The sequence below is a fragment of the Triplophysa rosa genome, linkage group LG5 (assembly GCF_024868665.1).
Source record: "Triplophysa rosa linkage group LG5, Trosa_1v2, whole genome shotgun sequence".
Lineage (NCBI taxonomy): Eukaryota > Metazoa > Chordata > Actinopteri > Cypriniformes > Nemacheilidae > Triplophysa > Triplophysa rosa.
The window spans coordinates 8,993,302-9,006,886 of NC_079894.1; the positions used below are offsets into that span (position 1 = coordinate 8,993,302).

At 39.3% G+C, this 13,585-nt stretch overlaps 1 protein-coding gene across 8 annotated transcripts in view; it reads right to left on the reverse strand.

Annotated features, from left to right (window-relative positions):
• The window catches only part of tnika (TRAF2 and NCK interacting kinase a), a 100,152-nt gene that overhangs the window by 78,764 nt on the left and 7,803 nt on the right, over positions 1-13,585 (reverse strand). The gene's annotated exons all lie outside the window — the stretch shown is intronic.

The window sequence follows — 13,585 nt, forward strand, 5'->3', positions numbered from 1 at the left end:
ATATTAATCACATTTTCACAGATTACAAGCATTTTACATTGGAAAATGTTCTCCAATAATTCACTGACAAAAAGAAAGTGGACATGTTGAATTTAAACTAGGAGTAAATTGACATTAAAATGTGTTCCGAGTTTGTCACACAACAGAAAAATGTGTTATTAACCACCCAGCCAAATTTGAATGGAGAAACACACATCAAAGTAAATAAAATAAGTTATCAAAATCTTGGAAAAATAAGCAGGACTCTCTGCTCTCAAAAGCTGGGGGCGTGTCCGCTGTTGACACTGAAGCCACGCCCACTCGTATCGCTCAACCTGAGTCCCCAGTAAGCTATATGTGAAGTGTTTTATGGGAGGATTAGAATTGAAACACGGGCGAGTCAATGCGGCCGATATTCATCAATAGACAATCACTGAAGCACGTCGCGATCACGTGCAGTGATCCTCCTCCAGTTCGTGTTATTCCCCTCCGTTCATTCGCATCTGCGTTACAGTTTGCTTGTTATTTAGCATGAGATTTGTTTAGTTGGGCAGAGTGAGCGCGTGAGAGAGCCTGAAAGCGTGTATGTGAGAGCTTACAACCCCTGAGCTCATGACTGAGCAGACGCCTGATGTTAGGCGCTCTAGTGATAAGGAAGGGGCCATGCATGCTCGGACGCTCCATTGCGTCGTCAATCCCCGTTTTAGCCCCACCCAAAACATCCTGAACAGAGAATTGGTGAAAAACTGGCCGTCTCATTTCGTAAGGCTGCGTCCTCCAGAGGTCTCATTCAAAGACTGCTACGTCATCGAGGCCGTCTCATTTCATAAAATCAGGTAGGACTCTCCGGAGGCACCCTTCAAATGCGACCTTCTTTGACAGGAATTCGGAGGATACATGAGCTGTATCCTTTGTTGCTAGAGATAACCCACAATTCTTTGCGTCGACCAACGTCTGTTATTTGAATAAACAGCAACAGCTGCACATTCAATCAAATATGTGGTGTTTAAATGTTAACAGTTTACAATTTGTGTCACTTTTTTATATGTAGTATAAAGGTTTACAAGTGTTTAGTGATTTTTAAACGTTTTAAAATAGTAAGGCAAAAATTGTATAATTGTTTAACTCTTTTGGCATTGTTTAGGGTAGAAAGCAACCAACCTCTTTTACCTCTTAAATTATGTAGAAATAATTTTAATTAATTTGACAGGTGTGCGAGTGCAACGTGTTGTCATAGCAACGCGGTACTTCCCGTTTCCTTTTCTGCCAGTATGTCCCATGAAGGATGTCTCGTTTAATTCTATGTTGAGAATCCTCCGTATACCGCATCCTTTAGAGGATGATACCTATGGAGGACACAAGGACGCAGCCTTACGAAACGAGACACAGCTACTGTTTAACTCCACAATTCAGCACTACCTGCTTCTGAGCAGAGGTCGCGTTAACCGATTGACAGATTTTTTTTACCAGTGACGGAAAAATCTGAAGCCCGTCCGTCATTTTGATGGATTACAATAAAGGCAATTTGTAACTCCCCCGTTTGTTTCCGGACGTGTGCGGAGACTCACGGTGCAGATGTATCTGTCACAGACCTCGCTCTGCGTGCACGCAAACACACAAAGGCGCGCAGTGGTGCGGTGTTTACAGGGTTTTTTCATTCAGAAAAGCGACTACGTCCTTTAGACCTTAACTTTCAGTGAGCAGAAAAATGTCTCTCTCTGCATCTTCCGTTTAGTGAGCGGCAGCAGCAGCAGCATATTCATGACCAAACCGCAGTTTATTTAAAAGTGAGTGAGTACAAAACAACATTTACAAGCACATGTCATTGTTATTGACTAGACATATGAAAGTAAACATTTGTCTGTAATTATTATTTTCTTTCGGACAAAAGAAACATTATTAATAAATGAATATAAACAACAACGGCTTTATTGGGCATTCAGTTGTATTAATGCTGCCTTAACGTGCTCTCCGAAATGTGATAATTCCCACTTCAACCCGAAAATAATTTATGGAACGGTGCTCTTTTGATGTTCGCAGATAATTGTAATGTTGCAATTAGGGCTGCAGCTATCGATTCTTTTACTAATCGAGTATTCTACTGATTTTCCATCGATTAATCGGGTATTCGGATAATAAGTACTTTTTCTTTATTAAAAAGCAATACTAAATATACAAGAGAAAATAAGACAGGTCTCTTAAAATGAGTAAAACAACTAATTTGTTTCCTTTTTAGAACAATTAGTTTTTATTGCTGAAATAGCATACATTAATATCTGTGAAAACTAAACCCATTTAGTACATTCCATTGCCATATTAAATTCAAAATGCAATATAATACAAATATATAACTAAGAAACATGAATAAAAATGGAAATAATAATTTCAAACAATAGCCTATGACTTTTATTTTGGCAGGTTGTCAGAAGACGCTTATTTTTTAGTATGTCTGTTTCTTCACTCAAACAATAACATGTTTGTGAAATAAACTCTCAGCGCAACTCTGGAGGTGAAGTTCATGTCCTCATTCAGCGCAGACGCAGACAAATTCATGAGCATCACGCGTGTAGCACGTTAAACTGTGCAGTTCATTCACTCAGACACGCAGACCAGACAGATGAAATGTGTTTTAACAGGATTCGGTGTCCACTAGTCCGCATCTAGTTTGATGGACTCAATGCAGCCGGAAAACAAGTTTCACTCGTAAAATAGACTAAAACTAAGTAAAATATCAGTTCACCATTTCAATAAGCTATTAGGGCTGTGACGGTGGCAGTTTTTTACCACCGCGGTGGTAATAGACAAATCGACCGCGGTGGTGCGGTGGTTGAGAAATATATATTATTTATATAAATAATATTTATATTATTATATTTGCGTGTAGCAACCACATGACGAGTGGAAGAGAAATATAGACCTTATTTAAATACTTGAAATTGTTAAATAATTGAAATATGATATTTGAAATAAATGAGGATGAACATCCGTCAATGTTTAACGCGCAAATCCATCAGTGAAACGGCACGCTACAGCATATAAAACATTAAATAAACATCAGTAAATAATGAAAACTTAAATGATATAAGAAAGCTAAATACTAAATAAAAAAGCTCTTGTTGCAGTAACTTCAGTCAGTGGCGTATTAACCCTTACAGTCCTTAACAATTCCATTTGAAACAAACTGTTTAAACCTACATTGGCTTTCCTATTCAGATTGCCATAAAAACTTTACTTTTCCGACTCGTTGATGTGAAACTTACTTGTTGACATTGTCCAGATTAAAATGTGTACAGCTGCACTAAATGCGCGTTCAGAAGATGTGCACAGGAGCGCAAATGAAGAGATGTCTCTCCGCAACCGCGGCAAAACCTGCGCGCGCTCCGACACTAAGCAAGCGGGTCATAGCCAGTTTTGATTTTAGTATCTGTTCATTTCACAACAAGATCCATTGCAAAACCCGCAGAATAACCTGGGTTTTGCCGTGCAGGCCTGCGCTCGAACGCACCAACGGAAACGTATGCCAATAATTTCTGTTAATTTAAAATCTTTTAAATAAAACCATCCACAACTGAAAGGCTACAACTAGCAATCGTTATCGCAACTCTCATATTTATTACACCTATATTTGTCAGAGTGACGTGACGGTGGCGAACGGCACTTTACCATCGCGGTGGTGCGGTTGTTAGTTGTTACGGCAACCGTCACAGCCCTATAAGCTATCAGTTATTTATCAGCATGAGAAATAAGTGTGAGCGTGTGAACAGACTAAAATGCGCGTGTCTCACGGTGAACGCATGAGACTTGAGAGCCCTGTAACATGAATAGAGTTTAGCGGGCTGTGCGTCAGTAATAACGGTCCGTGGGGAAACGCAGTGCTCCGTGTGTACTGTAGTTAAATGGATTAAACGAGGCTTCGAGGCAACAAAAATTGCCTCGATGATTTTTTGTATTCGAATAACTCGAGTTACTCAAGGAATCGTTTCAGCCCTAGTTGCAATTATACTAAATCATTAGTAACATTCATGTTTTAATGTTACTAAATAGATTTAATGTTACTAAATCCAGACGTTACTTCCGGGTTGAAGTAGGAATTATTGAATTTCCAAGAACACGTGAAGGGCAGCATAAAATACAGCAAGTTCCGAGAGTAAACGCAAGTACAGCGTGATGACGTCGTGAACATGATAATTACCACATAATGCCACCTTGCACCATAGTGACTGCCAGGTAATAACAGAACATGACAGATTTTTTACGAGCCTGTACATCAAAATGAAGGACAATAAAAAAGTCTGGCGCAACCTCTGCTTCAGAGTCTTCGTAACATGTTACAGCAACACATTTTTAACATCTATAATGCATTTAGAAATAATTCTCAGAAATCTCTTTACCCAGACTTTAATAAACAGCTTTTACAACATGATGTTTCCACCTGCAAGCTAATTACTTCTCAGCTCACAGGGACACAAAAACCCCTGGCATCCTCCATCACACAACTGTTGCTATGAAGCATCTCTCACGGCCTGCACCCAACCAAGTGTGAGATTCAAATCCAACACTCCATCTAACACCTAAATAAAGAATCACCAAAAAAAGATGCGAGGAAGAAGGCCATTTAATCTGGTTTCACCCAAACACTAGCTAGTATGTGATACTTGATGTTCCCCATACATCAAAAACCCGTTCAAAGCAAGCACTCTTTCCATCTGAGAGAAAGCGGTTAAGAGGGAGTAATATCTTCAGAGATGACATTGCTCACAAGGACAATACCAGCAGTGTGTGTGTGTGTGTGTGTGTGCGTGTGCGTGTGTGTGCGTGTGCGTGTGTGTGCGAATGTTATCGGTTGTTACAGTACCACGAGCTTACAGAAATGGAAGCAAGAAGTCATGACTGGACAACATCATGTTTCTAGTCACCTTGGTGTGATATTTTACTCATAAGAATTTCTAAGGGTGCCTATAATTGTGACCAAGGAGTATAAGAGGAAAAAAAATTGATGATGATGTAGGCTATTGTGTGCTCGTGATTTAGTTCCTCCCCCCGCACACCCCCAGGAGGTTGTATGCGGCCGACAAACGCAACCTCCGGAGGACAGTCTTCGAAATGAGATGCAGCATGTATTTTTATTGAATTCCAATTTAATATTTAAATCTTATCAGTTAACGGTTGATGCTCGGATAACGAGTGTCGGTTCTCGGTTAGGGAAATTAACCGAAAATGAGCATCCCTATTCAAGGGCAACACCTGGCCTGTGATTCTTCCGTTTCAGTTTAGCTTCAACATTCACTGACTGTTCTTAAACTAAATTTCATGCACGGTGAGGACTGGGGCGACTGCATGTTTTTGCTTACTGGGGAATATCTTGTCCTTATGTCGAGTGGCAAGAAATAAAATGTGAACTGCACTGTAGTTCATACAGACTGTCAAGGGTGGACAATCTGCACAACAGCACTTTGAGCTGAATGTAAATATTAATCCTCTTGGAATGGTACCCTGTCTGCCAGTGGAGAATGTGTTAGAAGTGGCATGACAAGATTTTTGAGAAAAAGAGGGATTGAATACTGCACAGAGAACTCACACAGCTCACAATGAAGAGAGCTTCATAACACACACACACACACACACACACACACACACACACACACAGTGACAAAGTTACCAGTGCATAATATTTATCCTGGCGAGCTTAGAAAAATATGATCAATCAACAAATAAATCAACATCAACTGACTATAAGGTATGCTACACAAACACAAACAACAGTGTGCGCACAATCTACAGCAAGCTAATCCGCTCAACCTGTTTAAAACCAGTTTTAAACAGCAAACAAAAGTGAGACAGGATCCTGGTCTGTTATGGTGCTTGCTTACTGTAAAAGTAAGGTTGAAGTAACTAAAGGTTGAAAACATTTGGAGCTTTTGTTTTTCATTTTAAACAGACAAAATTTTTATCTTCAACACCTTAAAAAATTGACGTTCATTTCAAACCAACCTGATCTAACAGAAACTCACACTATTTTACAAGGTGGCTAATTTGCATGAATTTGTACAACGGGAATCGTACAAAAATGTATGATTATTACAAAAAGCAATATTGAAGCACCTACCCCAACCCCACCCCTAAACCTAATGTACTAAATTGTACAAATATGATCATGCGAATTCCATAGAGTCATGACTACTATGTCCGAAACACCGTGTCTACACCGGATGCGACGCGACAAGAGAACGCATTACAACCCATTATAATTGAAAATTGTCCACACCGGACATGGCGCGATGCGACGCGACACACGGCTTGTTCTAATGGTATTGTCATGCCGCATCGCGTCCGGTGTATACAAGGTTTTAGTATTCAAAAACAAAAGGCGAGAATGAGAAACACCCATCAGCACATCCATGACCAAACCGCAACTTGCATGTGAGAGTACAAAACACCATTTACAAGCACCTGTCACTAGGGATGGGCGATATTATATCGTTTGCGATATACCGGTAAAATTTCCCCACACAATAGGAATTAGTCTTCCCGCGATATAAACGATAAATTCTAGTTGATGATGTATCTCTTTGTGAGACCCATTCACAGCTCATATGTGAAGCGAAAACGGGTATAGCGGAGGGCGGACGTGAAGCTGAGAAAGAGTTTGCACTAAAAGCTCTAAATCTCGTTTAGGTTGGCACTGTAGATGCATCTGAGTTAATGTTTAGTTTCACTTTCGTTTTATTTAATTCGTTTAAGTATTCGTTGATAGTCATAATACGTTACATCACAACATTTAGTTTGGCTAAAAGTATTTATTTAAACATTCGTTAGATGTTATGCGCGAGTGCGCAAATTGTTTAATATGATTTCTTGCCTGTTATATACAGGATGAACGGAGCGTCCCGTGCGCAGCTCGCGCCCACATGTGCTTTCATAGCGACACAGCACACACAGCACTGCTGCCTGTTTACATACAGTACAAATGCGAGTTTGTATTACGTTATTTTAAATACGTTTATGAGTGTATGAAAGCATGGATTATTTAATTAGATTACTTTTATCCGCATTTTCTGTTCTCTTTCTGTAGCGCATTTTTCTGTTCTCTTTCTCTTTACCAGTCATAGACAAATTCAGTGAATGTTGCTGTGAGAAGAGAAGGTTCACACAGTTCAAGAGAGAGTGATTGACAGCGTGATGCGATCGATCGATTCAACCCAACAATAGAATATATACAGTTTTAGGTATGACGTGATGTGTTTATTGAGCTTTAGTTCATTTAACTTTTCTTTACTACAACCTTTTGAAGTCGAATCTCACTATATTTTATATTTACAAAAATACTGTAGGTATATTTTAGGAGCTGTTTGATTTGGGGTAAGTTTTACTTTTTGATAATATTTGTTTTTCTGAGGGTCTAGACTACATGCAGATACTATCACTTGACGCAAAAAACAGTGGTGGATGGCGTTATGGATATATCGTCATTTTTATCGTTATCGCAACAAATACCGGGAATTATCGTGATAGAGTTTTAGGGCCATATCGCCCATCCCTACCTGTCACTCTTACTGACTGGACTGGACATATGAACAAACATTTGTCTGTAATTATTTTATGTCTGATAACAAAACATTAAATATATAAATTAATGTAAACAACGACAACAGCTTAATTGGGCATTCAGTTGTATTAAAATACAGCAAGTTCAGTACAGCGCGATGACGTCATCATGAATATGCTAATTACACGACAGGTAATAATAGATTACGACAGATTTTTTACGAGTCTGGACAATAAAAAAAGTCTAGCGCAACCTCTGCTCCCACTCATACTATATAGAACGTACTGTTTTAAGAATCGATAGGTAGGTACTTATTCAAATTCAGTATGTACTGCCACAGTATGCGATTTCAGACACAGCTTATGTCTGTTTTTCTAATCTTTTATAGGTCTGCTTAACGTTCTCAACTAGGGCTACTAGTGTTGTCACGATACTGGAATTTCTAACTTCGATTCAATACCTAAAAAAAATCGATATTCGATACCATTTTCGATACCACGGGAATAAACTGCCATAGCAATAAGGCCCTAATAAGCAATAGCAATTAGGCCTTTTTAAATTTTATTTGAAGTTAAATTGAACAAGACTAGACAATGAGGTATATATTTTTACATTATTATTAATTGTTAATCTAATGTTAATTTTACGAATACATTTACTATTTAAAATCAAAGTTGTATTTGTCAGTATTAATGGACCAGACCCTGTTGAAAAAAACAGCCTATGCTGGTTTGGTATGTTTTGATGCTGGTTTGTGCTGGTTTAAGATGGTCATATGCTGATTTAAGATGGTTCTTAGCTGGTTTAAGATCAAACCAGCATCGATCAAAACATACCTTACCCAGCATATACTGGATTTTTCAACAGGGAAGCTTACATAAATAGTTGTATTTTTTAACTAAAATTTAAAAGAGATTAATAAATACTTGAACAAATGTATTGCTCATTCATTGTTCGTTAATGTTAGTTAATAGCCTACATTTTTATTTGGCTAAATTGGCTTTTATTCACATAGGCCCATACTGTAATCATTGATCAGTGCACATATAGACAGAAACGCATACTTAAACGCAAGAACTGTTGCAGAGACTCCGCACTGGACATCTTTCTAACATTAACAACTTTTAACCGGAGCGAATGAGACGAGTGGATGAAATCATTGAACAGCGCACATACATAGAGCACTATGGTAAACACGGAAGTGCAAACGTGTATCACACGCGAGAACTGTTGCGGAGACTTTACCCGCACCAGCATTATTTCAAACATCAAATTAACCGGAGCGAACGAGACGAGTGAATGAAATCATTGATGAGCGCACATAAAGACAGAAACGCGTGCATTAAACATGAGAACTGTTGCGGAGACTCTGTACTAACATAAACAACATATAACCAGGGCGAATGAAACGAGTGGATAAAATTATTGATCAGCGCACATACATGGATCGCTATGGTAAACACGGGAAGCGTAACGAGCGTGCACCACGCCAGATGTGTTACTGAGACTGGCCATCTTTTCTAACATAAACACGATTTAACTGCCACAAACGAGTCAAGTATGTGAGAGGAGGCGGGGCTCTGTTGTTATGCGTTCATGTGCAGTGTGTGTTAACTCACTGTCGGAAAAGAGAAAGAGAGCGGGAACGCGCAGCTGATATCGATACGTGGGACATGGGTATTGGAACCGTTTCAGATTCTTCAGTATCGATACTTATCGAAATATCGATATTTTTGACAACACTATAGGCTACGAACAACACAACCAATCTTTTCAATTACTATGCCATTACCTCATATTAGCAGGGAATGACAATTTATTTTACATGTGTGATACAAATGTGCTGCATGTCAATATAGAATAATATTTGCATTTCATGCTAGCAGCCCTCAGGGTAAAACTGTCGATTCTGAGTCATTGCTAGCCACACAACATTAGAGAAAAACATCCGGGTTTATGGCCATTCTCAAACTCCATTTCACGCCAAGGTGGTCTCAATGCTAAAAGCTTAGTTGAAATTGCTTCAACAACCTTCATTGTAAGAGCTGAAAGGAGGTTGTCCGACCAACGTGTTCACAGAGGCATTTGTAGCAGAAGCTCTTAAGCAGATCAAATCCCAAATTGAGCCATGTCATTATCAGAGGTGCAGAGCAGGTGAGAAATGTTCTCGACGATCATATCGGATTTCTGTAATTTAACATATTTATGAATTAACATGATATTCAGAAGACTGGCTGGGGCTTGACTTTATTAAATGGGAATTCATTAAAAAATGTTCTGTACTAGAAGTTACGGACAGGAAAGCAATGTACCAGAAAGAAGCGAGATGGAGAGGAGAGGTGAAAAAATAATTACACTATTAGACGAGAAGGAAAGAGGCAGCGCAAGTTATTAAATTTTGATGAAAACATTATAAAACAAACATTTTTCTTAGGAAGAAAGTGCATTGCTAAATCATTTACCATATAGGAAAGTGCATTAAGTAGGTTCCTTCACGTTGACTTTAGCTCAATGAGAGTATGAGCTGCAAGTGTTAAATGACACATTTATGATGAAGCGACATAAATCCACAGCGTATGTTTTATCTGTTTTTTCTTAGTCAGCCCTTCTCTTTACGGGTCTCTCGGCCCTCTTCCCCCTCTCCTTCACCTCGAACATCTCATGCTGGCTCTGTGCTGTGTTTGACAGGACTGCCAGGATGGCCCTTCTCTCCGGCTACATCAGCACACGTCAGTCACTGCAGCATTGAAATGAGTTTCATTCTTGTATCTATTTCCTCTTCTCTCCATTCTTTTGCTGCATCTGGAGGACGCATTCACATTCCCTCTACACCGTCCTGTCTTGGTTTGTTAGAAAATGAGGGTCAGGCTGCATACTGTCAGAGAGGCAGGAGGTGTGAAGCTGGAAAGCGTGATGGGACAAAGAGTTAAGGACCTTGCACATCCCTCGAGTTTTTGTTGTTTGAGCAAACACAAGCAGAATAGTGTGTTGGTTCCCACCATCACTCCATAGACCCACCTGACAGAAAACAAACATGGCAGAAGACGGAAGGAGGAAAGAAGCTTCAAATGTGCATATTTGCAAGCTTTCCTGTAGCTCAGTGGTTAGAGAATGTCGCTAGCAACGCCAAGGTCATGGGTTCGATCCCAGGGATCGCACGTATTCTGATACAAATGTATAGTATAATGCAATGTAAGTCGCTTTGGATAAAAACGTCAGCCAAATGCATAAATGTAATGTAATGTAATTTGTGGAAGCCAAGACAAAATAGGGTCCGGTTGCATAAACTAATTAGACTAGTCTTACAAGTCAGACATCTCCTTCCTTTCTTCAAGACTGGTCCTGACTTCTTAAAAGTCAGTTACATAAAAAGGTAGATTGGTCTATTTGAAATCTGAAAAGTAAGACGTATGTACCCGCCAGACCCCTACGCTCTGCAAACGAACGATGTCTTGTGGCGCTATCCCAAAAAGGAAAAAAATTATTTGCTCTCACGTACCGTCTCTGGATCGGTTCCACATTTGTGGAATGATCTGCCCGCTGCTACAAAATCAGCAGATTCTGTAGCCATCTTTAAGAATAGGCTGTAAACACATCTCTTCCGTCAGCACCTGACTGATCAGTTCTGAATTCTATCTCTTTTCTACTCTTTCTATATAATGAAATTTTAAATTTAAAAAAAAAACTTTGGTCTCATATAGCCTACCACAGGATACAGTGCAGTTTTATTGCACTTATGCTTTTTGTTGTCCTAATGTTGTTCCAATTGCTTCCATTGTTTACCTCATTTGTAAGTCACTTTGGTTAAATGCGTCTGCTAAATGACTAAAAGTAAATGTAAGACTGATTGGTCCTAAATTTACATTTATTCATTTGGCAGACGCTTCTATCCAAAGCGACTTACAAGTAGGAGAGCATATAAACATTTTGTCAACACGTTAAACAGTACCGCAAGTTTACAAGGCCATGCTACTAGGAGGATTAAAGCTGGAGTAAGCAAGGGAGAGAGTGTTTGCTAGTCAGTGAGACTAGTTGTTAAGACGCAGTCTTAAATTAGCAGCTAAGTTTTACAACTGGCCCCAGAAGTTAAACACTTAAAGGAGTAGTTCCCCCAAAAATGAAAATTCTGTCATGACATAACCTCATGTCATTACAAACATGTATGACTATTTATTTTGCACAACATAAAAGATGATATTTCAAAAATGCTGGTAACCAAAAAACTTTTGGACCCCTTTGATTTTCTCAAAATATCTGTTTTTGTGTTTCACAGAAGAAAGACTCATATGCAGGTTTTGAACCACACAAGGTGGTTTACTAACAAAACAAGGTCAATTTTGAATTCATGTGGACCACAACTTATCCAATACGATTACTGTGCATACTTTATTATGTACAGCCTAATGTACTATATTACAATGTGCACAATTTATTAATTAATTTATTCTAATAAGAACTTATAGTATTAAAATTTTTAAAAATAAATTCTGTAAAAATCTTTCATAAAAGCCATAGAAGTCCAGACGTTACATTGAATACCAAGGGGGTTGTAGTCAAATTTATCACCATGACTGTCTCTCATTGACAAACCTGCCAAGATGCTTCAGACGTTCGTGACAGAACTGTAATTAGTGTCAAGCGTAACAGAGCTTGAAAGAACTTCAAAATATTTCCTCGTTCAGGTTACAGCCCTCAGCGTGAACACTTCTAATAGTGCACTACAGGTTCCCAGCAACATTAAACCAGTTCAATCCTATAGAACAGTGTATGCACGAGCAAATATTTTAATGGATTCTTACACAGAACACCTGGCAATCTACCTTTAGGCCTTTCTTGTTTCATCTTCTGTGTTTGCTTACTCCTAAATATGTGTTGCACCACAAAACTATGCTGCTTGAAGACAGTCAGGAGGTTCGAGCCATGTAGCAGTCCTCGCAAGCCAATGAGTCACGTAAAAGGCAAATGAAGGTGGTTCCAACGTCAACAGACAGCACGTCTGCTGGAGGAGGCCAACGTCAACTGAATGGTTGATCAATACCGCAGTGAAAACGTAAACCGTTGGCACCACAACCCTATTCTTGCTGTCAAAGCTCCCAATTAAGCAAGGCAAACATCTAATTGCAGTGACATACCATGTTGCCATTCCCAATGAGCACAAGCAGAGTCTCGAAGTACTGCCTCGAACAGACAAAATGGATCAACACTCTTAAACTGAATTAAAAGCACAGCTGAAGGTTTTAGTTTAATGCAACTAAAATTAAATGATTTGTGCAAAATGTGCAAGAGATACATGACAGCACATTACGACGCTCAAGGGACAGACACACTTGCATTCAAAACGGAGTCGTGAGAGGCGACTTTGGAAAATTGTCTAAGCATCTTCTCACCAGAAGGTAATTATTTAACATGCGGTCAAAGTCTTTGACATTGATTAGCTTTTTAAAATAAACGTCCAGTGGATTGTACAGGACTGGTGAACTTGTGGCATACCTTTGGCAACTGGTTGGTGTCCAACACACTACTGTCAAACAGTGCAACGAAACCATAGCTCAGTCACATCAAACCATTCACTGAACCGATGCGTGTTCCTTCAATGTGACCAGGGACATATATAAATCCCCAAAAATTGACTAATTGAGATACATTTTTTAGGAATGCGCCAAATGTTTGACAAGCAAAATTATTCAGCTGAAAATAGCAAAAAAGGCATGTTCGGTGTTCAGACGAATACGTGAAATATATGGCAGAATAAATTTTACCGAACATGACGTATGATGCAATCAAACAGCAACCAGAGAGAGTCGCGCACGCTTTATTAATGCAGCAAACATGTCGGCAGTGTTTTCAAAGCATTTTAAAGTGTCAGAGAAAGACACGACACGGGACTGGCGGCGTGGGAGTAAATTCCCAAACGTAAGCATCTTTACCAGTCGGTAAAACTTTGGTGTACTTCAGACAGGAGCAGGCTGTTTGAAGCCCCGCCACTCCCAACATCCTTTGACATCGCGCAGTGGCGGAGTGCACACAGTCCCCTGTCCTAAACAACTTGGAATGTCAAGT